The sequence below is a fragment of the Vulpes lagopus genome, chromosome 6, assembly GCF_018345385.1.
Source record: "Vulpes lagopus strain Blue_001 chromosome 6, ASM1834538v1, whole genome shotgun sequence".
Taxonomy (NCBI): Eukaryota; Metazoa; Chordata; class Mammalia; order Carnivora; family Canidae; genus Vulpes; species Vulpes lagopus.
The window spans coordinates 38,074,022-38,101,287 of NC_054829.1; the positions used below are offsets into that span (position 1 = coordinate 38,074,022).

The window sequence follows — 27,266 nt, forward strand, 5'->3', positions numbered from 1 at the left end:
ATGGAGCAAATAGGTTATTTTCTGGCTTTCTAGTCTTGATTGTGTGTACTATGCATCTGGGAAGAAAAATGGAAGATTATATGAAACACAAAACAGATCGCATAAGACCAGTGTATTATCTACACAGAGGCATGATTAAAGACATGTCAATACACAATATAGTAATTGTCTGATAGTTGTCATTGAATGCAGTACTGTACTGTCTGCAACGCAAGCACCTGCCTGTCATTTCTGCCCACAACCTCTCTTCCCACACCGTCAGGGTAGAATTTTTTCTAGACAGGGCACAAGAGGCAGAGTCCAGTATTTATAACAAAGCCAAATATGAACCAGTTCCAAATGATAATTTCAGATCTCAGCTAGGTGACACATCCCCAAATTCACCAGACTGCTGATGGCACCCAATTTGAAGTCTTAGCACAAAGCAGTCCAAGTATAGCACTCTTGGTTGGATGGTTACCTAATTTTAAAAAGTCATCTCAGATCTCAAGAGGTAAAAAGATCACGAAAGATGAGAAAACTGAAATCATGCTATAAGGACAGGAACTAAATTAACAACACACTTAGGGCCTTCCATTTTGCAGCGAGCCCTTGTTAAACTGATGCTGACAGCCTTTGCAGACTTTAGTATTCCTTTCTTCCCTCTCCGCAAGTGTGTCCTTAAAAGTTTCATAGTGGGTATTTCAAGGGTTACTTCACAGTAGCTTTCTTCTTTACTAAGCAGAATCTGTTGGGAAAACAGGATCACAACAACACTGATCAGTTCTCTATAAAAGGTGAGTTTAAACTATCAAATGAAAATGGGCTGTATCAAGTCTGCATCAAGAACCACAGGGGATTTATGAGAATGATGTCAAAGGTTGTAGAAATGTGAGGGTTAGGGAGTCTCACTCCAATAGTTTCTTTCAGAGACCATGCTTAATAACTTTGCAAATATCACCTTCTCGCATTTATGTCTAATCAGTTAAACCACATTATCTACCTTCTTAGCTTTCTCATAGAAGATTATCTGACATTTAGCATTCACCGGTTTTTCTGAAAAGGTTAATAGTTCACCAGCCAAAGTTAGAACTAAACAGAATTGACCATTCCTAAAACTCTTGGTTGAAATGTGAGGGCTTTGTGTTGACAGCCAAGGGATTGTAATGAGTCTTTCGTACATTCTTAAGGCTTGTTTCATTTGCCCTGTGAATGGAGAGAGTAAAATTATAGTCTCTAGGTGTTTTCCATGGTTCTTTCACATGCAGGCTTCCCGACACCAATTAAAGAGATTATGTCATCAAGTGAAAGGAAAGCTATATCTTGTATGTTAATGCTGTGATTACTTGAGACAGGGTCACAGGACCCAACAGCATAGCAGCTGACCTTCAAAAAATTAACTTTGAGCTCAATTCCTAATTAACCTTTTTCAATGTAAGAAAGTATAATTTCAGGCCATTGGCCCTCTAAAATACTCTTATACAATGAATGTGTTATGAAAATCAATTAGTAATTATCAAGATATTTTTTCCCTTAATGTTGTTATCTCTGAGGATGAAATTTTATTTCCACTCCAAGTATTCTGTTTTCTCCATTAATAAAACTACAGGACACACACTTAAACCTACAACAAGTTTAGAATTAAAATAAGTTCATGTTGATGCACAAAATGTCAAATACATATTATACTCTGCCACTGTATACTCAATGATGTGAGATTATCAAACATTTGGACATATAGAAACATATAAAACTTTTAAAAGTCCTGTCGGAATCCAAAAATTTCATTGCTTTGAATAGATGTTCTCTGTAATTCTTAAAACTTTGCTCTGCTATATGATATGTATTTTGGTCCAGAAATTGCTCTCTGATAAAAGTACTCGAATTATATTAGCTCTTACTTAGGCCTGAAGTTAATAGCTGATGGATTTCCCAAATCTTATAATCTCTAGTGTCCTTTGGCTGAACAAAAGAGAAAGTTACTTTTATGGTAGTGCTACATAATGGTTGAAGGATCATGATATTCATGATTTGCCTCTGGAGATTATAAGGGTTCTCTGAATAAAAGATTTTCCCATCATTTAGTAATTGTTCTCTTATAACCTCTATATTAAAGCAGCATTTATCAAATTTAAAATCAAAATTAGCATTTTTATGCCATAGATTAAGGAAATGCTTTAAATGTTATTTGAAATGTGGCTCACTCTTTTGACTGTTTGAATCCAGATTGTGGATAACAGAGGTTGAAATATTTTTTTTTAGTAATAAATTAACAGAAACTATTCTAATGACATCTGTGTTTTTCAATTTTGCATTTCCCCTCGTTTTGAAATAGCAGCATATTTTATTCTGTTAGTAGTGGACAATACAAAATTCTGTAATATTTTGATTTAAAAAACTAGTAATTATTATCCTCCTGGTTAAAAGACCCCAACATTTAGATCTGAAGAAGTATTGTGGTAGAAATAGAGCAATAGACTTTTTTTAAAGACTCCCACAAAATGCTCTGAAATTCACTGGCAAATATGAATTTCTCACTTACTCTTTGACTCATGAGCAATATACAGAGGAATACACTGCTGTTTTGTTTATCAGTTGTATTTCTCTTGGAGCATTCATATATACCAGAATTGAAAAGAAGAGCAAGGACCAGTAATGAGACACAATTAATGTCTTGCATAGGTTTCACTCAAATCAGAAAAATGGTACCAAGAACATGGTAGTGAACACAATAGAAAACAGTTGGAGCACAGCTGGAAAAGTTACCTTGATATCTAAGTATGCAATTGGCATTGATCTTTAGGCTTTTAAGATGAAACAGGAAAAAAAAATCTTCCAGCTCTCAACCCAATCTATAAAATAAAGAAACACATGTTAGAAAAGCAAACAAAATTTGTACATTCTCAAAGCTGATTTTATATAGGTTTAGTGTTGTTTCAAAATAAAAAATAACCCTAGAGAGGAGAGTTCAGGGTTTTTGTAAAGTGTGTGTGTGTGTGTGTGTGTGTGTGTGTGTGTGTGTGATGTACTTGTCAATTGGAGAATTGGGCACAGAAGGAGTTTAACATGGTAATAAAATAGAATTTTCTATTTCAGGGAAAGGCAAAATGACTTCTGAAGTCACCATCAACATACTTATTTTCACTTTTGGTGGATTCTTTTTTTATTTTCTAAGATTTTATTTATTCATTTGAGAGAGAGAGAGACTATGAGCAGGGGGAGGGGCAGAGGGAGAAGCAGACTGAGCAGGGAAGGGAACCCAATATGGGACTCAATTCCAGGACCTGGAGATCATGACCCAAGCCAAAGACAGACACTTAATATATATACAATATATGCAATTTATCATCTTTAAAAAAAGATAATCTGTAGGGGCACCTGGTTGGCTCTGATGGTTAAGTGTCTGTCTTTGGCTCAGGCTCCACTCTTCAGTTGATAAATAAGGTGACTTTGAGCCCAACAAGTAGATGGCTAATGCTCACTACTAACATTTACCTTTATTTGGTCAGCTTAAATACGTATTAACTCACAGAAAGTATTAGGTAATTATAGAAGGGTCAGTTATCAATAAATTCTAATAAATCTTGGCAGATAAATGCATTAAAATATTTATAACATAAATGAAATAGTTATTGGATTTTTGTCCTCAGCTAGAATTATCTCCGTGATACATAAAGGAGATAAAATGCAATGATTCCTGGGTTCTTTTCCCAGCTCTCATTGATCTCTATTTCATTCTCCAAAATACTCTGGAATTTTGGAGAACAAAGAGAATGCTTTGTTCTAAATATCCAGTAACAAGTACCACCATCAGTAACTATGTGTGCCCCTCTACTAGTTGTAGAAGGCCACAAACATATGCATTTCCACCTCTTCTCATAAGCCTTTCTGCTTTATTGATTCCTATAATAGCTCATCACCTATTCACCAATGCATCTTTTAAAGTCTTGCTGAATTACTTTCCACCTTATTTAATTCACAAACATTTGATGAACGTCTATTCCAGGACTTCTTCAATCTGTAGTTAGCTCTATGCCTTTCACAAAGCCCTTAACCATTCTTGGCTTTTTATCCTTATAACAAAATCTCTAAAGTCCCTAGTGAGTCTATATGAACTCTCATGTAACTCTGTAAATCCTTTTGAAATCTTTTTCTGAAAAAAAAGACAGAATATATATAAATAGATACTAACATGTATATTTTCAATGTGCATTTTCTTTAATAAATTCACTTGTCGATGTCTGTGTACATAGGACAAAGTTCATATCAAAAATAAACCCAGAGGAGTACCTGGCCAGTTCAGTCAGTGGAGTGTGTGACTATTGATTTTGGGGTTGTGAGTTCAAACCCCACAGGGGGTGTAGAGATTACTTTAAAAAAAATAAAATCTTTAAAAATAAGTTAATAAGCTGCAGATATAATATCTTCATATCTCTAAGTTATAAATGATAGGGAGTAGGTGGTATCACTTAGTTCCTATTACTTATAACCTAGTGCCTTTCATTTAGTTAAAACATATTTGAGGCATAAAATTCCACACAATATAGGGAGTTGGATAATCCAATGAAATTCACTGTTATGAGTTTTGATAATTATACAAATGTATGCAAATATCTGCACCTATATGCAGTGACCAATGTATGAATGTGTGGAAATGAGAATGTGTATGGATATGATACTTGTGTATGATTGTGTTTTAAGTAAATATTGCTGAAAACGTTTGGATGCAAACCTCTTTTAATCATTACTGGTGTTTGCCAAGAATGTATGAAAACAGCTGAAGAAACTATTTGAAGAGTTTAGGGACAATGTGTGTTCTTAAGATTGACAAACCCTAGAGTCACGGCACTGTAAAATAAACTATGAAGGAGAGGAAGGTTCTGGTGAGGAGAGAGGCTTCTTGAATTCTCCTGCCTGGTGAGCAGCTCAGGGTGCGGACAGGAGTGTAATGTAATTGCAGCAGCTCTTGTGGAGGAAGAGGAGCTGGTAAACTAGTGGTTAACAGTGAACACTTAATAAAGACGTTCCTAAACCTAGACAGAGCTGTAGCGTTTAGTGGATTCATGTCACACTTTGATAACCATTAGAAAGGTTTCTTAACAGAGACAATAAACTCAGAGGAGTAATAAGCCATCACTTCTCTCCAACTCAATAGTACAGTGAGAAGAAGAAAAGAATTGTAATTTTAAAAAATGACCTTGCAATGTGTTACAATGCTAAGAAAAAACAATGCTAGTGTGCCTTATAGTCAGCATTTAGCTTGGCAGTGGACTTAAGTCTTTATATTAAATATTATCATTGATGTTATTTTAATGCAACCTTGAATGCTAAATTTATTTGAGCTGATACTGAATTTTTTAATCCGTTAGTTTTCAAATAACTTAAACATCACTGGAATAAATTTGGGAACAGGGTTTACTCCGCCACCTGCTGGTCATTTGAAAATACTGCTGTTCTCTGGAGCTTGCCACAGGAACAAGGAACCTGACCCTGGTTTATGAGAATGGTGTGCTGTAAAGGGGGGAAAAAACTTCACCTAGTGGGTGGTGGTAGAAATCTCACTGGGCGGTGGCAACGAGGGGGTGGCAACGAGGCAGTGGTGGTGGTGCAGGAGTCTCGGTGTTATCACTTATTCTATGGCCAGCTGCCTCCATGAGAGCCCCTCTCCCTCCCTCTCCAAGGACTCTACCCATCCCTTAATTCCCTCCTCCCCAGAATAGGTGTCATGAGACCTGCCTTACATACCTCAAATGGAAAAATACTTTTTAAAACTGTAAGGCATTATATAAATAGATATATTGGTCAGAAGTAGGGTTTGGATTAACAATATGTAGTAGTCCTTTGGCTTCCTATAATCTGTATTTCTTTTTCTTTTGTTTTAATTTTTAAGTGAATTTAAGTAGGCTCCACCCTCAACATGGGGCTCGAACTCATGACCCAGAGATGGAGAGTTGCATGCTCTATGGGGTGAGCCAGCTAGGTGCCCCCATAATCTGTATTTCATGTGGACATTGTGAGAAAAGTTTTAAAATCCAAAATTGAACTGAGGTCACCTTAAATCACCTTTAGAAAAATGGAAAGTATAAATGCATATGCATATTTGTATATTTACTGAACCACTTTCCAACTTCAGCCAATTCCTCACCTGTACCATCTCTTCCATCTTTCAAAAGTACCTATTCCAATTAAAATACTGAAAGTTTTCCAAATTGCTTCAAATAGAGATAGTACCAGTAATCATAAACACAAAATTACCTTCACCATCTTTTCTAGTTATGGCAAATAGTATTCAAAGATGGCCTTAATGGAACTCAGGGAAACAAAATCAGGATACACACAAAGCATAAAGGCCAAAATTGAATTGATTCAAATTGCCAAAATCAACTTTCTTCCTCCCCCCACCAACAATTTCTTGATTTCCTAGCTATGGACGATCCATTTTTTTAAAACCCCAATAAAATTTCTACAATTTATCTTTGTGAGGAACTCTGTTGTTGAGATTTAAGATAAATTTGCAGGTATTCACAAAAGGCAGGTCAGGCAAAAATCACATCCTCCCCAATTGCTTTATTTCTTCACATAAATATCCCTTAAAATAGGCTTTTTCATGCTCCTGAACAGCACTGCAATCACTCTCACAAAACAAACATAGAATTCTGAACCTAAGCAAGCCACTTAGTCTGCTTGAAGGAGACAATGTCTTTATTGTCACTTGATTTTGTCCTTTTTTTTTTAGAAGAGGAAAGTTTTTTTTTCCCCCCTCCTGTTTGCAGACCACCCATGAATCTTTTTATTTTTCTCTTTTAATCTGAGAAAGGGGAGAAAAGGAGACTTGTTGCCCTTAGCAGTTCTTGGGCTTTTCTGCCAATAGGGTAAGTTAATTATTTTAACCTACTGATGAAGGGTGGCCAGGGCAGTCAGCATGGGAGGGAGGGGGAAACAGGTGTTTCCAACACCTGCATTTCTAGGCTTAATTGCTCTGAAATCTTGTAGGCTCTCAACTGCATTCTCCTTTCTTTACAGAGGCTCAGGGGGAAGGGTTCGTTTGTGGAAGTTTTCGCTAATTGTAGCATAAATATGCAACCACTTTTGGCTGAACAAATTATTTTCTTTAAAATGAACTCCAGGTAAATTTAATTAGGAAAAAGGTGATTGGCAGGTATTACTCTGAATGCAAGGATTAAAAGCCCTACTGTTGTCAAAAGAAAAAGTCAGAGTCAATTGCCAGCCATAATGTAGTTGTTTTCTTCTCAGAGCAATGAGTTCAGGTAAAGAAAACCCAGATCAGTGATTCTGGAATTCTCCATGTTGTGTGACATAGCCACTACAATTAAGTACCAAGAGTAATTTTGTTTTCACTAGAATGCGTGGAAAAAATCTGCTTTTAAAATATGTTGGGATAACCTACGTACCAAAATGAGCATTTAATGTGGGTATTTTACATTCAGCTTGAATGCTTCATAAACACAGCTTATAATAGAGTGCTTACCACATGCCAAACATTCTTTTATATGTGTTGTCTCATTTAACCCTCACACCAACCCATAAGGTATTTCCGATTATTCGCCTCATTTTACAGGTGCAGAAGCTGAGGCATAAGGAGATTAACTTATCCAAAACCAGATAGTAAGTGGTTGAGTAGGGATTCCAACCTAGGCAGCAAGGTCCAGAGTCTGTGACTCCCCATCATATTATTAATTCACTGGAAGCCAGTAGCTAGTAAGTCTCCCCACACCGATCTGTTCTCCAGGAAGTTTTCTTCTTGATTCTCAAGGGTGGTAGAGGTAATATAGGGATCAGAACTTTCAGTGCTGAGCAAAAAGCTCAAAGAGTTCTGTTGCTGAGCCAAGTTGTAAGAACAGCCCTGGTCACACACAGTATTATTTAATAAATGGTATGGGAAGATTCTAGAAAAGCACAGGACTCCAGCATATCCTGGATAGCCTGAAATCAGGAAATCTTCAAAAACTAATTATTTTGGAATTAAACCTCCTGCTCAATAACTAATCTGTGGTCCAGAGAAATTAAGGGAGATTTTGTCAAACTTTCACAGCAGGGTCAGAGTCTGGTGCAAAATTATAATCCAGAAATACTGCCTCACAGCCAGTGCCTTTTTATCCCCAGTAACCAATTTTTCTTCCTTAGGTGAGGATAATTAGACCAATCAATTAGGCCAACAATTTAATGACCTTGCCATGTGACTGACTTCTTGTGTCTTGGTGAAAAGGCCACTAAATGGAAATATAGTCTGTTACTGACTTAATGGTTCTCATCAGGCAGCAACCAACACAAGCTCACTTGGCACAGGAAATCAGGTGTCAACACTGGCTGAGTCTGGCAAGTCGATATTGTAGCCTCAGACAACGGAGCCTTAGTTCTTGCTTCTGCTTTCCTTTCCGCCTGCCCATTTTCACCTGTGCATTTTCAGGACGTGGAGGTGTGGAAATAGGAAAGAGGGAGATTCCCCACTGGGGACTGCCTGAAACTTCTCTCTGCTTCCTGATAAATCCCAGACATAGCCTTCCATCGGGCCTGGCTCTGCCTCTCATTTCCCAGCCTCCCTGAAGTCACCTTAGAATAGAAGTCAGTGAGACATACTAGAAGATCTTGCTAAAGGTTCTGATGTGGGAGGTTTCAGGTGGGTCTGAGAGTCTGCATTTCTGGCCAGTTCTTTGGTAATATTGATGCTGCTGGTGTGTTGATCCTACCTTGAGTAACAAGGTGATAGAGTAGATTCAGCTCATTGAAGAAGGGCATCCTATTCCAATTTTTATGAATAAATTTACAATTTTAGGGAAAGTATTTTTAAAAATAAGTATATTTCTGTGCATCCATGAGTTCTGCTATCATACTGTGGTCTGGCCTGTGTTTTTCAAATATGTGAACGAGTTAAGAGAATTTGAACTACACAATTGATCAGTCTGACTCACATGCTTAGAAAATTCTTGTTGATTTTGATGTTTAAGTCTGCATTTTAGATGTTTGAAGTGTTTGAGAAAATCAGATATGCTGAATTTATAATCATAGTTTAAAATATCTAAAGGAATTTGAATAACTATGTAAAAGTTATAAAAGTTTAGGGGAAATTTGATCTTTTACATTTAAATTGACTATTAATCAAAGAGAAATTAAGGAGTCAATCCCATTTACAATTGCACCCAAAAGCATAAGATACCTAGGAATAAACCTAACCAAAGAGGTAAAAGATCTATACCCTAAAAACTATAGAACACTTCTGAAAGAAATTGAGGAAGACACAAAGAGATGGAAAAATATTCCATGCTCATGGATTGGCAGAATTAATATTGTAAAAATGTCAATGTTACCCAGGGCAATTTACACGTTTAATGCAATCCCTATCAAAATACCATGGACTTTCTTCAGAGAGTTAGAACAAATTATTTTAAGATTTGTGTGGAATCAGAAAAGACCCCGAATAGCCAGGGGAATTTTAAAAAAGAAAACCATAGCTGGGGGCATCACAATGCCAGATTTCAGGTTGTACTACAAAGCTGTGGTCATCAAGACAGTGTGGTACTGGCACAAAAACAGACACATAGATCAATGGAACAGAATAGAGAACCCAGAAGTGGACCCTGAAATGTACGGTCATCTAATATTCGATAAAGGAGGAAAGACTATCCACTGGAAGAAAGATAGTCTCTTCAATAAATGGTGCTGGGAAAATTGGACATCCACATGCAGAAGAATGAAACTGGACCACTCTCTTTCACCATACACAAAGATAAACTCAAAATGGATGAGAGATCTAAATGTGAGACACGAGTCCATCAAAATCATAGAAGAGAACACAGGCAACACCCTTTTTGAACTCGGCCACAGTAACTTCTTGCAAGATACATCCACAAAGGCAAAAGAAACAAAAGCAAAAATGAACTATTGGGACTTCATCAAGATAAGAAGCTTTTGCACAGCAAAGGATACAGTCAACAAAACTAAAAGACAACCTACAGAATGGGAGAAGATATTTGCAAATGACATATCAGATAAAGGGCTAGTTTCCAAAATCTATAAAGAACTTATTAAACTCAACAGCAAAGAAACAAACAATCCAATCATGAAATGGGCAAAAGACATGAAGAGAAATCTCACAGAGGAAGACATGGACATGGCCAACATGCACATGAGAAAATGCTCTGCATCTAATCAAAGAATAAGACAAAGAAACATACCTAACTCAGAGATCAATAAACAAATTATAATGAAAATGAGAAAATATTGAGAATGGAATAACAAAATACTACATATCAAGACTTGTAGAATAAAGCTAAATTGATAGTTATAGAAAAATTCAGTTTTTTAATCCTTATGTTAGAAAAGAAGAAAGGCTAAACATTAGTAGTTATAAAAAAATAAAATAAAATAAATTGAGAAAGAAGAGGAAGAAGATAATAAAGAGTGTAAATTCATGAAATAAAAAAGAAGTAGAAAATAAAGAGAATCAACAAAGTCCTAAATTGGCTATTTGAAAGTGCATAAATCACAAATTTCCATAAAGATAAATCAATTAAAAATAGAGAACATATACAAATAAAATCAGGAATAAAAAGGAAACACTACTACAGATGCTGCAGAGATTTTTTTTTGAGAATATTATAAATTGTTGCAAATACATCTGAAAGCTTAGAAGAAATGGACAAATTCTAAATATATATATATATATATATGTCATAAAACTGACTCAAGAAAATCTGAATGGTTCTATAACTGTTAAAGAAATTGAATTTAGTCATTTAAAAATGCCATAGAGATTAAACACGAGACGCCTTCACTTTTAACAGTTTAACAAACACGGGAAGGAGTAGGAGAAAAAGGGAACACTCCCAGACACACATCTAAATGAAAATTCCGAGTGGATTAGAGGCTTGAATGTGAAAGGCAAAACTATAAAGCTTTTAGAAGATGAATATCTTTGTGGACTAATGATGGGGAATTATTTTTTATTTTTTATTTTTTAATAAATTTATTTTTTATTGGTGTTCAATTTGTCAACATACAGAATAATACCCAGTGCTCATCCCATCAAGTGCCCACCTCAGTGCCCACCACCCAGTCACCCCCACCCCCCGCCCACCTTCCCCTCCACCACCCCTAGTTCCTTTCCCAGAGTTAGGTGTCTTTCATGTTCTGTCTCCTTTTCTGATATTTCCCACTTATTTTTTCTCCTTTCTCCTTTTCTCCTTTCCCCCTTATTCCCTTTCATTTTTTATATTCCCCAAATGAATGAGACCATATAATGTTTGTCCTCCGATTGACTTATGGGAATTATTTTTTAAACAAGACACTAAAAGTACAAACTGTGGCGGAAAAGTCTTACAATAAAAAAATGTCAGAATAACATAAAGAGAAAATTTGAGGTATCATTTCACACTCCCCAAATTGGCAAAAAATTTAAAGTATGACCAAATCAAGTGTTGGCAAGAATGTGGAGGAAAAGAAACTCTTATATGCTACTGGTGGGAATGTAGATTGTTATAACCACTTGGGAAAACAATTCAGCCTTACCTAAAAAACTTGAAGACATACATGCCGGATGACCCAGTCATTAGATACATGCACCAGGAAACATGTACAAGAACATCCGTAGCTGAAAAATTCATAATAGAAAACTTGAAATAGTCAAAATGTTCACTCATGTTAGAATAAATAAATAAATTGTGATATTAGTGATACAACAGAAGATTGAAAATGTGTTGAAAATGAATGAACTGGGATACCTGGGTGGCTCAGCGGTTGAGCACCTGCCTTTGGCCCAGCGTGTGATCCTGGAGTTCCAGGATCGAGTCCCGTATCGGGCTCCCTGCATGGAGCCTGCTTCTCTCTCTGCCTGTGTCTGCCTCTCTCTCCCTCTCTCTTTCTCTCTCTCTCTCTCTCTGTCTTTCATGAATAAATAAATTTTAAAAAGATCTTTAAAAAAAGAAAATGAATGAACTAAATAAAGCTACACACAACAACACTGATGAATATCAGGAACATAGTGTCACAGAAGAATATAAAAGCAGCAGGAAGCTTTATACACATTCCTTTGCTTGGCACTCATATCTCTTCATAATCCATAAAGCCCATTTAATCTATCCAATCTCATGTCCTTCCCCAAAGCACATTAAGTCATTGACTCTACTAGGCACTGCTTCTTTCATAGGTCCTCATGTATGCCATGATCCTTCCTTCTTTCTTGATTTTACTGACATTTTTACCACTTCTAGAGTCCACTGAAACAGCCCAGTTTTCACAGACCCCCTGGAGCTCCACCACCACAGGAAGCCATTAGAGACAGTTCAACCTCTCTCCTCTGAACTTCTACTGAGTTTACTATCAAACCATGATATTTTGTGATAAGCTGTTCTCCAGGTAAACTTGATTTGACAGGTACATAGTAATCCCCCATCAGACAATCCAGCCTGTGGGAGGTGCTGCAAGGGGCACAGAGATGGGTATAAAACAGCCCCGTCTCCAGTTCTGAAAAGTGAGCCATCAAAACTGGTTGGGAAATCAGGCAAGGCTTCACAGCTGAGGATGCTCTTGAGAAAGTTGTAAAGCACCAGGTGGTGAGGTGTTTTGAGCATGGAATTCACAGACCAGCTTTTTACCACTGGCTCCATCCCATGTACTAGTGGTGTGACCTGAAGAGAGTCATTTGACTTTTCTGTTTTAGGTTCAAGTATTGTATTATTACTCATGTCATGTGCTGTGATGGGGGTTACATCAGACGGTGCATTATGGTCTTCTGGGGGCACTATCTGGCCCATAGTAAGCATTATAAGTAAGGGAAAACAGTGGCTAGCAACAATGAAGATGGTGAGTATTTCAATAGGTAGAGATGACGTAGACAGGAAAAGTTGCTTCCTGTGAACATTCCAGTTTCCTGGAGTACAAAATTGAGGCAAGGGGAGTCCAGGTGAAGGGAGTGTTTTGGGTCTGTTGTAGAGAAAGAAGTTGCATCTGAGAAGTGTATGCTTAATCCTGCAGGAAAGGGTATTGGGCAAGGTGAACAACAAGACCATGTTTGTTTCTAAGAAGGCCGTGTGGAAAGAGTAGAAGCAGGGAAACTGATCAAAACCATCACAAAATTTTACTGTTTTGGCTATCGTACAAAGTAATAATGCCACTAACAGTTGAAAATTGTAATAATATTAAGTTTACTTTGCTTCTGTGGAAACAAAAGAGAATAAATTTTAAAATGATATAGATTTTTACTCTGTAGCTTAAATTTAACTCCATTACAATTTCCAAAATTTCTAATGATATTGATCATTTTATTGCCACAACTCTATGGTACAAACATAAGATTTTCATCACCAAAGACACTGTGAGAGGGCAGCCCAGGTGGCTCAGTGGTTTAGCACCACCTTCAGCCCAGGGTGTGATCCTGGAGACCCAGGATCAAGTCCCACATCATACTCCCTGCATGGAGCCTGCTTCTCCCTTGGCCTGTGTCTGTTCCTCTCTCTCTCTCTCTCTCTCTCTCTCTCTCTCTGTCTCTCATGAATAAATAAATAAAATCTTTTTTTAAAAAAGGACACTGTGAGAGTGACTCAGTTCTCTCAGTGGCAAATCTGGCTAGCATGTCACTGACTCTCATCTCTGTTCTGGGAGGTAGTTGGGAGAGGTTGAAAATGAAGGCCTGAGATGCTGCTTTGAATTGATAGTTTTATTTTTAAATTGCCATGGTGTATAGTTATCATGTGACAAATTATGGCTATCATCTAACAAAAACATGGGCAAATTGACTTAAAGAGTAAGTTAAATGCTTCATAGTCTGCAATATCTTTGAAAACTCTGAAACTCACCCAATCCAGTTTTGTATCTAGACTAGACTAGAAAACCTGAAAGATCCTCTAAGCCTTATCAGTCAAAGAAGTAGAAAAAGGACCTTCTTCCATCATATGTACTTTATCGTGGGCCTTTGAGCCACTTTGTGGTCCCTACTAAAAATAAAAGATAAAGTAATTAGAAAGAAATAGCATGAGGGTGCCTGAGTGGCTCAGTTAAGCATCTGCCTTCAGCTCAGGTTATGATCGGGTCTTGCGTCAGGCTCCCTGATCAGCGGGTAGCCTGCTTCTCCTCTGTCTGTCTGTGTGCCTGCCGCTCTGCCTACTTGTGTTCTCTCTCTCTCTGTCAAATAAAAAATAAAATCTTAAAAATATATATCATGAAATCTATTCCCTTCGTGATTTTCTGGCTAGTGACATAGAGACCCCTAGAGTTTTGACACAATGGGTAGCAGATTCTTCATGCTGTGAATACAGGCAATAAAGATGGAGGACTGTCTCTTTCACAACTAAGAAATAAAAAGCCTTACTCTCCTTCTCTGAATGCCTGACTTGCCCTCCCAACAATTCTCAAGATTATGGGTTAAGTCTCACTGAATTTACAAGTCAACAAACTTAGAAAATGGATTGAATTATTCATTATGACATAACCTACTTATAAATTAATCATAAAAGAGTAAATCTCTCCACAAGAATAGCCAATGTTTTTCTTGCATTCTATTTCTGTGGACTATTTTTTAAAGCTCTTTATTTTGTTCCACTATAGGTTTGTTTTGAAAATCTGAAAGACTGGATTTTGCTAAGTACAGGTCTTGCTTATTTCCATTTCTTAGGTATGCACAAAGGAATATTTGTAGCTCATAAGCAAATGCTAGAAAACATGCCAGGAAGTCTGTGATAACATAAGATACATAGCTTTGCTGACAAAGAAAAATAGCCCTTCTTAAAAATGAATTTCAAAAGGAGTTCTTACATTTACAATACACCATAATGCTCTAAAAATCACCATGGTTTCCTTTCTTTAAAAGAAATAATTTATAGGTATTTCAATTTTTGCCATCAACTGCCACAGCTTATGAGATAGTTCAGAATACTGTATAATCACCTGACTACCACAGATGCTCCCTTGAAATGGAAATAATAGGAGCTGATCATATTCCCTCCTGAGGCAGGATTCCCAATGCTGAGATAGCAATTGTGTGTGTTTGAGAAGCGGGAGCTCAAAGGACCATGGACAATATGGGGGCAGAAACATACTGCACTGTGAGAAAGGCTTTATTACTAATGTCAGAAGCCCTATTTATTGTTCTAACTTTAAAAAGCAGACATACAAGGGGCTTCTGGATAGCTCAGTCAATAGAACGTCCCACCCAACCTGGGCTCAGGCCTTGACCTCAGGGTCGTGAGTTCAGGCTCACGTGGGACTCCGCACTGGGCATGCAGCCTACTTAAACTATTAAAAAAAAAAAAAAGCAGGCACACATTAGGAGAATAAAAATGTGTTATGAACCTTGTAGTCAGTTAAGAAGAGTAGGGACCATTTACTGAGAGTGTACCTGGCACTGTTTTGAGTACTCAATGTGTAAGAACTTTTCTCACTTCATCGTAACAACTGATAAAGTTGGTTCTATCGTTATCCCCATTTCACAGATGTGGAAACTGAGGCTTACACAAAAGAAAGGTCCAAGGTCACATGGTAAGAGGCTCACCCAGGGGATCAAACACAGTTTTGCTTTTCTGAGACCCCAACCCCTAACTACTGTGCAGCCCTCATGTCCCAGAGAGCTCGGCTCTGGTTCCTCTGCTACTGGCCAGGGCTGGTCTTGGGTGGGCCTTTACCCACAGTCATAACCCAGTGTCAGTGCTGGCAGAACAAGAAGAGCTCCTTCCATCCTGCTACCCTTTCTAGAGATGTGAGACACAAAAAAAGTGAGTGGTGGAGCAGGGGCTCCATTTCCTGCTTTCCTCTCTGCCACACTTTGCTCTGCTCTCTACAATCTGCCAATTTTATTTGCAGCTATCCTAATAGTTTTGCTATTGCCAAAGCTACTGTGAAGGGAGCTTTACTATTTGGTTGCATTATAAGGGCTTCCTAAGTTCAAGTCCCTCTACGTGAAGCCTTAGTTCTCACATTAGACGGGACCATCACCCCTTGAGTAAGTAGCCCACAGACCTTCTGTTTTTGGAACAGGATTGTGCTATCAACCAGTTTCTGTCACTGATATGACTGGAGACCAGATGAATGGAATTGTTTGCTACGATGATTCAGATTGGCTATTCCACAGTTGGCCTTACTGCTCATTTGACTATGACTTAGACCAAAAAAAGATATCCTGCCGACATAGCTGTTTGTCTCTTCATCTTAGACACAGGATTCTGGAGAGTGGGACTAAGCCACACTCAGCAAATGCTGGTGGCGTCTCTGTGGAATATGAAGCAACTGCTGGTCTTTCATAGTCATAATCCCAGCCCCCTCACAGGAGTAAGTCTTCTAAGTCTTCCAGGGGAGAGACAGTCAAACAAGGGTTTGTGATGGTTATGTGAGAACAATGGAAGAGCGCCTAATTCAGAATTGGGGATCTGGGGTCAGTGAAGCTTTCTCTGCGGAAAGATGTCAGACCCAAAGAGAAAATAGGAATGACGCAGAATGAATGACCTGAGGAAGGAGTGAGGCAAAGGGAAGATGGGTAAAGGTGGAGGGAACAGCATGGCAAAGGCTGGCAAGTCAGAGGGAATACGGCGCATCTACGAACTGGAAGGGGTTCCCAGGACTATGGGCATTTGCTGGTTTACATACGGGCCAAGGAACCTCCTGTGCCAAAGATTTTATCCTTGTCCAGCTGGTGTTTGGAAATATACAGCCACGATCAAACCCAAACTGTGGGAGATGTTTGCAGAAAACGAGGTGGGCGACGTGGATGGAACTGAAGGGTATTATGCTGAGTGAAATAAGTCAATCGGAGAAGGCCAAACATTATATGGTCTCATTCATTTGGGGAATATAAAAATTAGTGAAAGGGAATAAAGAGGAAAGAAGAAAAAATGAGTGAAAATATCAGTGAGGGTGACAAAACATGAGAGACACCTAACTCAAGGGGTAATGGAAGGGGAAGTGGGTGGGGGTTTGGGGTGACTGGGTGATGGGCACTGAGGGGGCACTTGGTGGGATGAGCACTGGGTGTTATGCTATGTGTTGGCAAATTGAACTCCAATAAAAAAAACTTAAAAATTAAAAAAAAAAAAGAAATATAATAAACCAAAGTTGGAAAACTAAAAAAAACAAAAAAGAAAGAAAAAAACAGAAAGAGGTGGAAGTCAGGTGTGAGATGGGGGGTTGTGCCTGTGCCAGACAGGCTGGCGCACTTCTGGGTGCAAGTGGCCGCGCAGGGGACACCTTCCCCTCCACCCACAAACTAACTATGACCCGGAAGGTGCAGTCCTCTTTTTTCTGAATGGGAACTCGGATCTCTAGCCATACAGCGCAGCGTCTGACTGACGTCTGTCAGTCTCAGGGAGGCCGCCGTCCCGTTCTGCTTGCATTGAGCCAAAGAAGTTTTCTGCTCTGTCCACATCCAGGCAGTGGTGACCATGGAAAAGAATGAGAATGAGGTAACACTTGAGCAGGACCTCTCTGGAACTCTAGAGGCTGGAGGCCACAGGGTCCTGGCTCAGGTGGCAAAAGAAAGAGAGTATTACTCTGTCATATTCGGGAGCTCAAGCAACCTTGCTTTGGGAGTCCAATGGGGCAAAAGTAAAAATAGATCCTCCTGTCTTCCCGAGAACAGTGATGCCCCCTGGTACTGAACACAGCACATTCTCAGCCCTACCGTCACCCTGGTGGAGGCCGTGGCTACAAGGGCAGGTCCTACCAGGGAAACCTCCATGGAGTTGTTGGGTCCTAAGGTGGAGTTGGTGTCTTGACCACCAGCAGCAGCAAGGGGCGACAGGGACTAATTTATCGATTCCTGTAAAGACCTTGGAAGTTCCCAGAGATACTTTAGCAAGAGGGACCTCTGTAAAAGAAGGTATTTTCTGTGGTCGAGGAGGGAGAAGAGACTTAAGGCCTCTGAAATTTGGGCATGAATGGGTTTCGGTCTCTACCCACCTGGGGAAGGCTGAGCGATGCGGGTCACACCCCCGAAGCATCACTAATATGGCTGAACGTGAGGTTTCATGGAGTGGTGTGTGGTCCAGTCCTCTGTAGCACTGCCCACATGTCTTGCACACAGTCACATTTCATAACTATGTGACAATCTGATGACGGACTACATATTTCTCTATTGGATCTCCCTCAAAGGAAAACCTGTAACCACAAAGACAGAATTATGGTGACACTGAATGAGATATGTGTACCCCTAGGCATGTGCTTGGAGAGAAACAGGGAAAACTTGCTGGAATACTGATTTTTCTGAAGAATTTTTGGACAAACACTAAACATTTGAACCAGTAAGTAATTTAAGACATTCTGTACGAAAACAGGCATGGCTGGAGGTGCCTGGGTGGCTCAGTCTGTTAAGTGTCTGCCTTCGGCTCAGGTCATGATCCCAGGGTCCTGGGATCGGACCCTACATCGGGCTGCCTGCTTAATGAGGAGCCTGCTTCTCCTTCTCCCTCTGCTCATGCGCTCGCTCACTCACTTGCTCTCTCTCTCTCTCCCTCTCTCAAATAAATAAATAAAATATATTTTTTAAAAAGACATAGCTGTATTAAGAAACAGCATCTTAAAAAGCACACTGAAAAAAAAAAAAAGCACAGGAGAGACACCTGTCTGAATCTATTCATACCATATAAATGATGTATGAAACAAAGGGAAAACAAGTGTTTTTAAACAAATATCAAGCTTGCATTAGGACACTTAGAACCTTACCTCACCTCTGTCCTCCCAGAGTTTGCAGCTTCACTGCCTTTGGCCAGTAGAAATACTTGAACAGAAAAGTCTGAAAAACACTGCTGGACAGAGGGGTGGGTGGTGGTTAGGAGATACAAGTTTTAACTTTCCACTTAATAAAAATAATAATCCATTTTCTACTTATTAATAGTAATAGCAATAGTAGCAACAGGCTGGTGTCTAGCAAATGCTTACTAAGTGCCAAGTACTTTTAATGCCTTATCTTATTGAAACAACACACACACACACACACACACACACACACACAGCTTCTGAGGTCTATCCTATTAATGGGTCAATTTACTGATGAGAAACTGAGGCACAGACAGCTGAAGTTACACAGGGGCTCTGGAATGGGCTCTGGAATGGAGGTAGCTTTCAAACTTGGGAGTGGCTCTTCAAAATCCACATTAATCAAAAGGACCTCAAGATGCGCATGAGCTACGCTGCCCCCAGCAGGGGAAACAGGTTGCTGGCCTAAGGCAGAGCAGCCCCCTTTGGGCTGAACCCATGGCCTGTAGGGTGGCCAGACAAAAAAACTTGGCCCCAAAGGCATGTTTTTTATTAGTGATATCCAATGATGCTGTTTGTATTTTCTTTTTCTTTTCTTTTTTTTTTTAAAGCAGGCCCCATGCAGGAAGCCCGACGTGGGACTCGATCCCAGATCTCCAGGATCTGGCCCTGGGCTGAAAGCTGCGCTAAACCGCTGAGCCACCCCGGCTGCCCCTGCCCCTCGTTTCTTTTTTTTTTTTTAAGTTTTTATTTATTTATGATAGGAACACAGTGAGAGAGAGAGGCAGAGACACAGGCAGAGGGAGAAGCAGGCTCCATGCACCGGGAGCCCGACGTGGGATTCGATCCCGGGTCTCCAGGATCGCGCCCTGGGCCAAAGGCAGGCGCCAAACCGCTGCGCCACCCAGGGATCCCTGTTTGTATTTTCTTGAGAAAAGTAAGACCATCAGAAAGAGGGTACTGGGGCCAGAGGCAATACAGGGGAAGCACAGCAGGAAGAAAGAGGCAGAGGGTGATGCTGTCAGGAGAAAGTTGAGGCCTGGTACCCCTGAGTTGCTAGGAGAAACAATGTGGTCGCCAAGTCCCTGGAGCTTCCCTTGAAAAGTCAGGCCTACTCAGTCTGTAAGAATGGGACGCAGTGCTCTGCCTCCCCTGGGGGCCTGGAGGCGCTCCCGAGAGGTCTCCCAAGAGTCCTCACCTCCTATGTAAACTTACAGTCACCCCCTGGCATCTGAGGTGGTCCATCTGTCTTCTTTACAACCCGGCAACCTCACATGATACCAATTCAGCGTAGGTCCTTGGGCAAATCCCTTCTCTCTTCTGGTCCTCAGACTTCTTTTCAGTAGGTTAGACAGTTATGTTCATAAGTGAGGGTGATACTGCCCCATTGAGGTCACCCAGAATGTTTGTATAGGGAGGCAGGGGGTAGTTTTGATTGTGAAAAATAGATGGAGGGGGTGCTACTGGCATTGAGCACCCAGAAGCCATCAGTGCTAAACATGCCGAGAAACACTGGGTGATTCTGAGTCTATACAGGTGCTCCTTACAGGGTAAAGATATAAGTAAAGCCATTTTAAGTTTTGAAGTTCTGTTAAACGTGCTTCTTAAAGTTGAAAGTTAAAATGTTAAAGGGTGGTGAGAAAAATAGCTCATGATTTATATGGAGGCTTCCAAACAGACTTTTAAATACGGGGTGATTTTCTAAAGGAAACAGCTTTGCTGTGACTGGAACATTTCTGGCATGTTTCTAATGCCTTTGAGCTCTAAAGATCTAAAGCCATGATCACATTAAACACAGATGTCCTATGAGCCAGAAAATGTTATGTTGATAAATTGTACAGTTGAATTTTCTTGAATTGCAGGAAAAAAATTCTTTTTCTTAAGCCATTGGTACCTGATTTCATTTGTCTGCTAGTGAAGACTAATGCAATGTTTGATGGAGTCAGACTGGAGCATACCTTGTCAAAGGCCCCTTTTTTAGGGCCCAGTGCGCTTGCCTTTTTTGGTCCTCCTGGGTCATATATGAACCTATAACTTAAATTTTAGATGTTCCTTACTGCTTATGTTATTTTTCTTGTATCTGATTACCATGTGTTTTAATTAACTGAATATTTTTATCAACTCACTTTTTAAAAATTTGCACCTTAATTTCTGCTAAATGATGCTTTGATAAGATATTTATATTTTTCAAATATACCTTAAAATATATGCACAATTTAAAAAGTTTTAAAGTTCCCTATACAGTCCCTTAAATCACCTCCAGTAACTATTACTATAACCATAACTGTAACCTATAACAATAAAACAAAGCTTTAAAAATCCAGATCCTATATAGGAAGCAGAGGCATTAAAAGAGAATAAACCCGTGTTTGTAGCACGAATACATAGAAGTTTATGATAAGAGTTGACTTAAGCATGAGTTAGAATGTGTGACTTTGTGTGTGCATGCGTGTGAGCATGTGTGCATGTGTATGAGTGTGTGTGCGTGCATGCAATCAGTTATATCTGATATTCTTTGTGGCCTGATGTTGCATTCTAGTATTACCCTCCTCATTTTCCTTGGTAGGTAATTGGTAAAATAATCAGCGTTATCACAAGGAATTATGAATGCTGTAGCCAAAAGCAAAGAAATTTGACATGTGTATTAGTCTGTTTTGGCTCATGAAGAGTGGACATACAGTTTCTTCTAGGCTTTGGAAACCACTGAAACAGGTCCTTTGGCAAAGACAAGGGAAAAAATAATATGTGGCCATGGAATTGAAGGTGGGGAAGGAGGGAAATGAAGACAGAAGAATGGTCAGGGAGAGAGAATTAAAACGAGTTAATAGATGGTGGTCCCGCTGAGGTTGGGTACCAACTTCATCGAATTCATAAGAAGGAATTAGGACTCTTTTCTATTCTTTCAAACATAAGGGTTTCTCCATCAGCTATGCCTTTTTCTTTGAAATTATTGAATAATCACAATGATACCGTCACATGTACAGAGGACCCTTAGTGTGTCAAAATTCTCATTAAGTCAAAAGGAAGGATTCTATTTATAGGAAACTAGTGCCAGATCATTGTCGGGTTGACCTTGTCCATAGATTTCATCAATTTATCTTGCTTCTTGCAAGCTCCAAGCTGACAGAGATCCTCACCTGTTTTGTCTGAGCACCTGGGCCTAACACACAGAAGGCACTTAATAAACATTTTCTGAATGAATGAATGAAACTTGGTCTTTCCCAGATTCAATGAAAAGCACTGCAAGGCGACTGAGAATAAGGAAACCTGGTCCCTGAGATTTGTTGATGGAGGGGCCAAGGAGTCCATGAGGACTGAGGAGAGGCGGCTTTCCCATGCCACACAGGCCAGCGTGAAACACATGAAATGCACCATGACCCCACGTGGTCATTCTTGAAGCCCATTTCAGAGACTTAGAACTATAGCCAGAAAGTGAAGAAGTCGTTCTTCTGCTCCCTCTCTGGGGACAGTTCCCATCGATTTAGAGATAAACCGTCTGATGAATCCAATTCCTCTGGACTTCGACCTTCAATAGTCTTTGCAACTTGAAAAATCGCAGCACTGCGTGGCTACTCAGTTCTCAGAACTCTTCAGTCCCTTCCCTTTGGCTCTGCCTCTCCGGGTCTCCCGCCACCAGTGGTAAACTGAGAAGCCTAATTCACCTGCTCTGTTTCAAGAATCATCCCCAAATGCTTAGTGCTGTCCAACTTTATTGTATTATTTCCAATAAAGTAGTTTTAGTGTATTTCTAAAAGCAACTTAACTTGCCCAGCTTCGTAAGATTTCCCCCATCTGAATATGCAAATGATAGACAAAAAAAATCATCTGACAAGCTATAAAAGGTAGTCAGTCCATGCATGATGGATGTGGCGGTTGGAAAGCAGGCTTCCCACAGGGAAATCGTGGCTGTGGCACTTCCACCGGGAACCGCACCGTCGGGCGCGGCGGCGACCCTCGCGTGTGCGAGCCGGTGCCCCCGCCAGCCCGGCTCGGGCCTTGGAAGGTCGCGGAGGGAGACCGCGTCTCGGCCGCCGCCCACGCGGCCCGGGCGCCGAGCCCCGCAGGCCCGGAGGAAGGCGGGGGTCGTTGACAAGCCGCTGGGGGCTTGCGCGGGCTGCGGCGGCGGCGGGGGGGGCGGGGGGGGGCTGGGGGGGCCCGGAGCGCCACCTGGCGCGGGCGCCCGCAGGTGCACCGAGCGGATGGAGCCCCCTTCCCAGGCGCTGCACCAAACGCTCCTGCCCCGGGGTCGGGAGCCACGCTCAGCCCGCTCTCGGGGCCCCGCAGGAGGACGCCCTCCTCCCGAGCCGGTGCAGGCAGCTGCACCCCGCCCGCAGCCCCCCTCGCGCACCCCTGAGCGCCCCGGGGCCGTCCCGGGGATTTGTCAGTGCGCCCTATATAGCGGCAGACAGCTGCCATCTGTTCTGTTTAGTAACCTCCCGCGCCGCTCCCCCTCGCCGTGAATAAGCCCGCCTCGGTCATTAAGCCGGGAAGCTCTTTCCCCAGCCCCCCACTCCCCGGCGCAGGCCGGTCGCGCCCGTTAGGCGGCGCCGCGGTCCTGAGCGCCGGGTCCTCTCCCCGCCTCCCGCCTCCCGCCTCCCGCCCCCCCCCGCCCGGCGGGGCGCACGAGGCCGCCTTCTCCGTGGGCCTGGGCCTCCGGGCAGGTGCCTCCCTCCGCGCGTTCACTGGAGAGAAAAATCTGTGCTGTGTGCACCATTTTAATGCATCGTATTTCAGTTCTGCAAATGCGAAGTGTAAATTGGACCAGAGTATGATTGTGAATCAGAGCAGACGTCATGATTAATTTATCACCGTGCTCCAGATACATCAGCTAAAATAATATGAATTTAAAGTAACCGTTCCTTCTGCCTTTATGCTTGCTGGTGAGCTCTAAAGAATAGATCCCTAAAGAAACACAGGCACTCAGATGCCACTTTCTTCTCGTATGGGCAGAGCGTGACTGTAATTAAACATTCTCACCCAGGTTTGTAACACCGATTGGAATTGACTTTGCCCACTGACATTTTCTATCAGCCTATGTCCTACTCTCACTGATACACCCTAAGCTCCTGAAAAACACTGAAGTGGAAGTAAGCTTTTTTCATATTTCAAGCGACATATGAGACGCCTAAAGTTCTGGTTCTCCAACTGGCTGATTATTAGATTTTCTGGGGCATTGCGGCTCAGAGTGTGGTCCATGGAACAGCCGCACACCATCATTTTCAAGATGGTTACAATGCAGAACCTCCGGCCCTACCTCAGATCTATGGAGGTAGATCCTGAGAGCCTAAATGTTTAACAAGACCTCGAGTTAAAGTTTGAGAAGAAATGGTTTAGTTTTCTAAAACCGCAAATACTCTGGCCCAGATTCTAGGTGTGTTGAGTAAGCAGCCTACGTGATTCTTATAAATTGAGTGGTCAGGTTTGGAGATCACTGTGACAAAAGTCTAAGGTACAGGTGACTTTTATGCTCATGACATCAGCCAAATTTTTGAATCAGTAGAAATGTCTTTGGTGTCTTTTGGTACAAGTGAATTTATCTATTTGGTTGTCCATGAGTTACAGATGCAATAAAGCTTATGAATTTTTTTGGTTAAACAGCAACACATTTGTTGCTCCATTAGGAAAGCTCAAAACCTCCTCGGGTGGGTTTCCTCCCTAGTAACTGGCTTTTCGCTTCCAGACTGAGTGTAGGCATGAGAAAATCTTTTGCTTGGCCATTCAAGTTGCCCCCTCCCCATTCAAATGGTCTGACTTGACTTATAACAACAGTACCTTTCATTCAGAGGGACACAAAAGTCCTTTATGCTGATGCTCAGTGTTGTTTACTGCCGTACGAGAAGACTGTGTCTCATTCTGGGATTTATGATAAAAGAAGGATGTGGTGACCTTGGCAAAGGTTTAGAAGAAATTCCTAAAGGTTATTTTTAAGATTCAAGTGAATCTTCAAATCTAGAAAGTGGGCATCCATCCATTGACATAAAGAACATGAAATGAACCTTCACTGCAGCTTGAGAGATTTTCACTTTTAGAGAAATTAATATTGTAGGAATAAATAGAGAAAGAGGAAGGAATGAATGTCTCTGGCACACAAATTTTCCATCTTAGTTGCACATCACAATCTCCTGGGGAGGTTTTAAAACTCCCAGGGCCAATTAAGTCAGGATCTTTGTGGACCCAGGCATCAGAAATTTTTAAAGCTCTCCAGGTGATTCTGATGTGCAGCTAAAACTGAGAAGAGAGCAACTGTGGTGTGTATTAACACCATCTGGGGAGCTTATGAAATGCAGATTCTGATGAAGCAGGTCTAGGATGGGACCAGAGCTTCTGCAGTTCTAACAAGTGCTCAGGGGATGTCAAAGCTCTGGTCTCTGCACAGGCTTTGAGTAAGGGGCTAGAGGCCTTTGGCAGTGGACATGTCTCCTTCCCAGGAAGAGTCCTTGATCTTATTTTCAGGCTATCCCAAAGTCCTTATGGCTATATGACATTTGTCAACATGCAAAAGAGATCCCTTCAAGCATCATATAAACCAATGAGAAGAAAAGCAACATCAAGAACACTGCTTTGGAAGAAAATATTTAACAGTGATCAGTATCTCCTTGAATGAAAAAGTATCTACAGAATTTAAAGGATAGAAATATTCCTGGCTTTGGGGGACAATATTACCATCCCTAATCTTATATTACTCTTTCCTTAAAATGACTTTAGTAGCCGACTCATCACAATGGTATCTGGTCAAGTTCAGGGGCAGCCAGGCATTGGGGCTGCTGCATCTGTGCTAATAACATCTGGCCCCAGGCAGCATCATCTCAAAACCTAGAGGTTTCTCGGAGTTCTTTGCTTAGGAGAACCAGCCACTTTGTCATGAGATGCCATTCAGCCATCAACATGATGGGACAAGTAACTAAACTAAATTTTTAAATTTAAACATGTCCATAGTGATAGCAATGAGTTAGCTTAAATGGCAGGATTTTAGGTGTACGATTTCATTTAATTCTTTCAACAACCTTATGGGGTGATTACTATTACTATCCCTCTCCTTTTTACAAATAAGATAGGCAGAACTTAGAAAAAGTGAGATGCTTTTCCAAGGTTACACAACTAGAAAGCAGCGGAACTGAGATTTGGACCCCACTTCTGTTTTTTTTTTTTTTTTTTTTTTAGATTTTATTTATTTATTCATGAGAAACACAGAGAGGCAGAGACACAGGCAGAGGGAGAAGCAGGCTCCATGCAGGGAGCCTGACGTGGGACTCGATCCCAGGTCTCCAGGATCAGGCCCTGGGCCAAAAGCAGGTGCCAAACCCCTGAGCCACCCAGGCGTCCCGGACCCCACTTCTGTTTGACTCCAGAGTCCCCACACTCAGCTCCTCCATGTAACGGTAAATCCAGATTGCCCTTTGGAATATTCTATGGATATCGCTGCTGCTTTAAGCTGAGTGTTCATGTTTTTCCCTAGGCTGTGGTGCAAATATTTTTAAAAAGCAGCCTTTTAATTTTTTAATTAGCCCGGTTCTCCAAAGATAAAGCTCTTTAAAGGTCAGATGTTAACTTAATCCTCTTTGGGTTATCGTTGAAAAAGATCAGCTGAATTGACCTTGACAAAACCGCCTCAGAGGCTTGGGGACAGGCCGCCCCTTCAGTATCAGTGAACGCAGACAGCTGCTGTTATGGGAAGGGGCATTTTCTGTGCTTTTGATAGCAGGCAGATTGGCTTTTCTTGACAAGACCCTGAGTAAAGAGACTTAATATCCATCTTCAATGTGAATCGAATCGTGTCCTACTGACATTAGATCCCCAGCCCCAGGGAACACCAGGCCAGCCACCGAGGGGCTGCATTAGGCGGACTCAGTGACTGCGAGGAGAAACAGAGCGTGACAGGGGATGCGTCACGTTGCCAGGAAGGGCAGGCCCAGCACCCGCTCGCTGGCCCTTCTCTGCCGCAGAGCCTAACCAGTGACACAGGACAGCGAAGGCCCACGGTTCGCGTAACATTTCCCCAAGGACAGGCAGGGTTTCTAAGATATTAACCTAAATTGCAGAGTTTTCCTGAAAGGAATAAAAATCTATCGGCTTCAAGTCAACACGGTAACAACTTTTACACATGACCAATCTAAAGAAGCGTCACTGTCCTGGGTCTGTGCTAGGAGCCAGCTGCCTGCTCCCCAAGTCTGCTGCCTGCCCCCCAAGCCAGCTGCTTGCCCCCCAAGCCAGCTGCCTGCCCCTTAAGTCTGCTGCCTGCCTCCCAAGCATGCTGTCTGCCCCCCAAACCTGCTGCCTGCCCCCCAAGCCAGCTGCCTGTCCCCCAAGCCTGCTGCCTGCCCCCCAAATCTGCTGCCTCCCTCATCCGCAGGGCTAGGACAGCAACAGCTCTGGCCGGCTTCGGCTGGGCAGGCTGTGGCCCCAGCCACAACAGTCTGAGTCCCTTGCTGGGATTTTTAAAACTGGCCATAAAAAAAGGAATCTTTACCCTCTGAGTGGCAGCACCGGAAGGACTGAGGTTTAGGAGTTGTCACAGCCGTTTTGCTCCCGACAAGGAGGAAGCTGGTCTAACATAGGAGGTAAGAGAGGCTAGGGAGAGAGTAGGGAGAGTGTTC

General features: G+C 41.3%; 1 long non-coding RNA gene across 1 annotated transcript; it reads right to left on the reverse strand.

Annotated features, from left to right (window-relative positions):
- Positions 1-19: 19 nt before the first annotated feature.
- LOC121493511 lies at positions 20-27,266 on the reverse strand. Its single transcript, XR_005988498.1, has 5 exons — positions 27,140-27,266; positions 18,640-18,719; positions 17,878-18,075; positions 2,746-2,831; positions 20-727 (listed from the first exon to the last, which is right to left on the reverse strand). It is a non-coding gene; the product is annotated as an uncharacterized LOC121493511 (long non-coding RNA).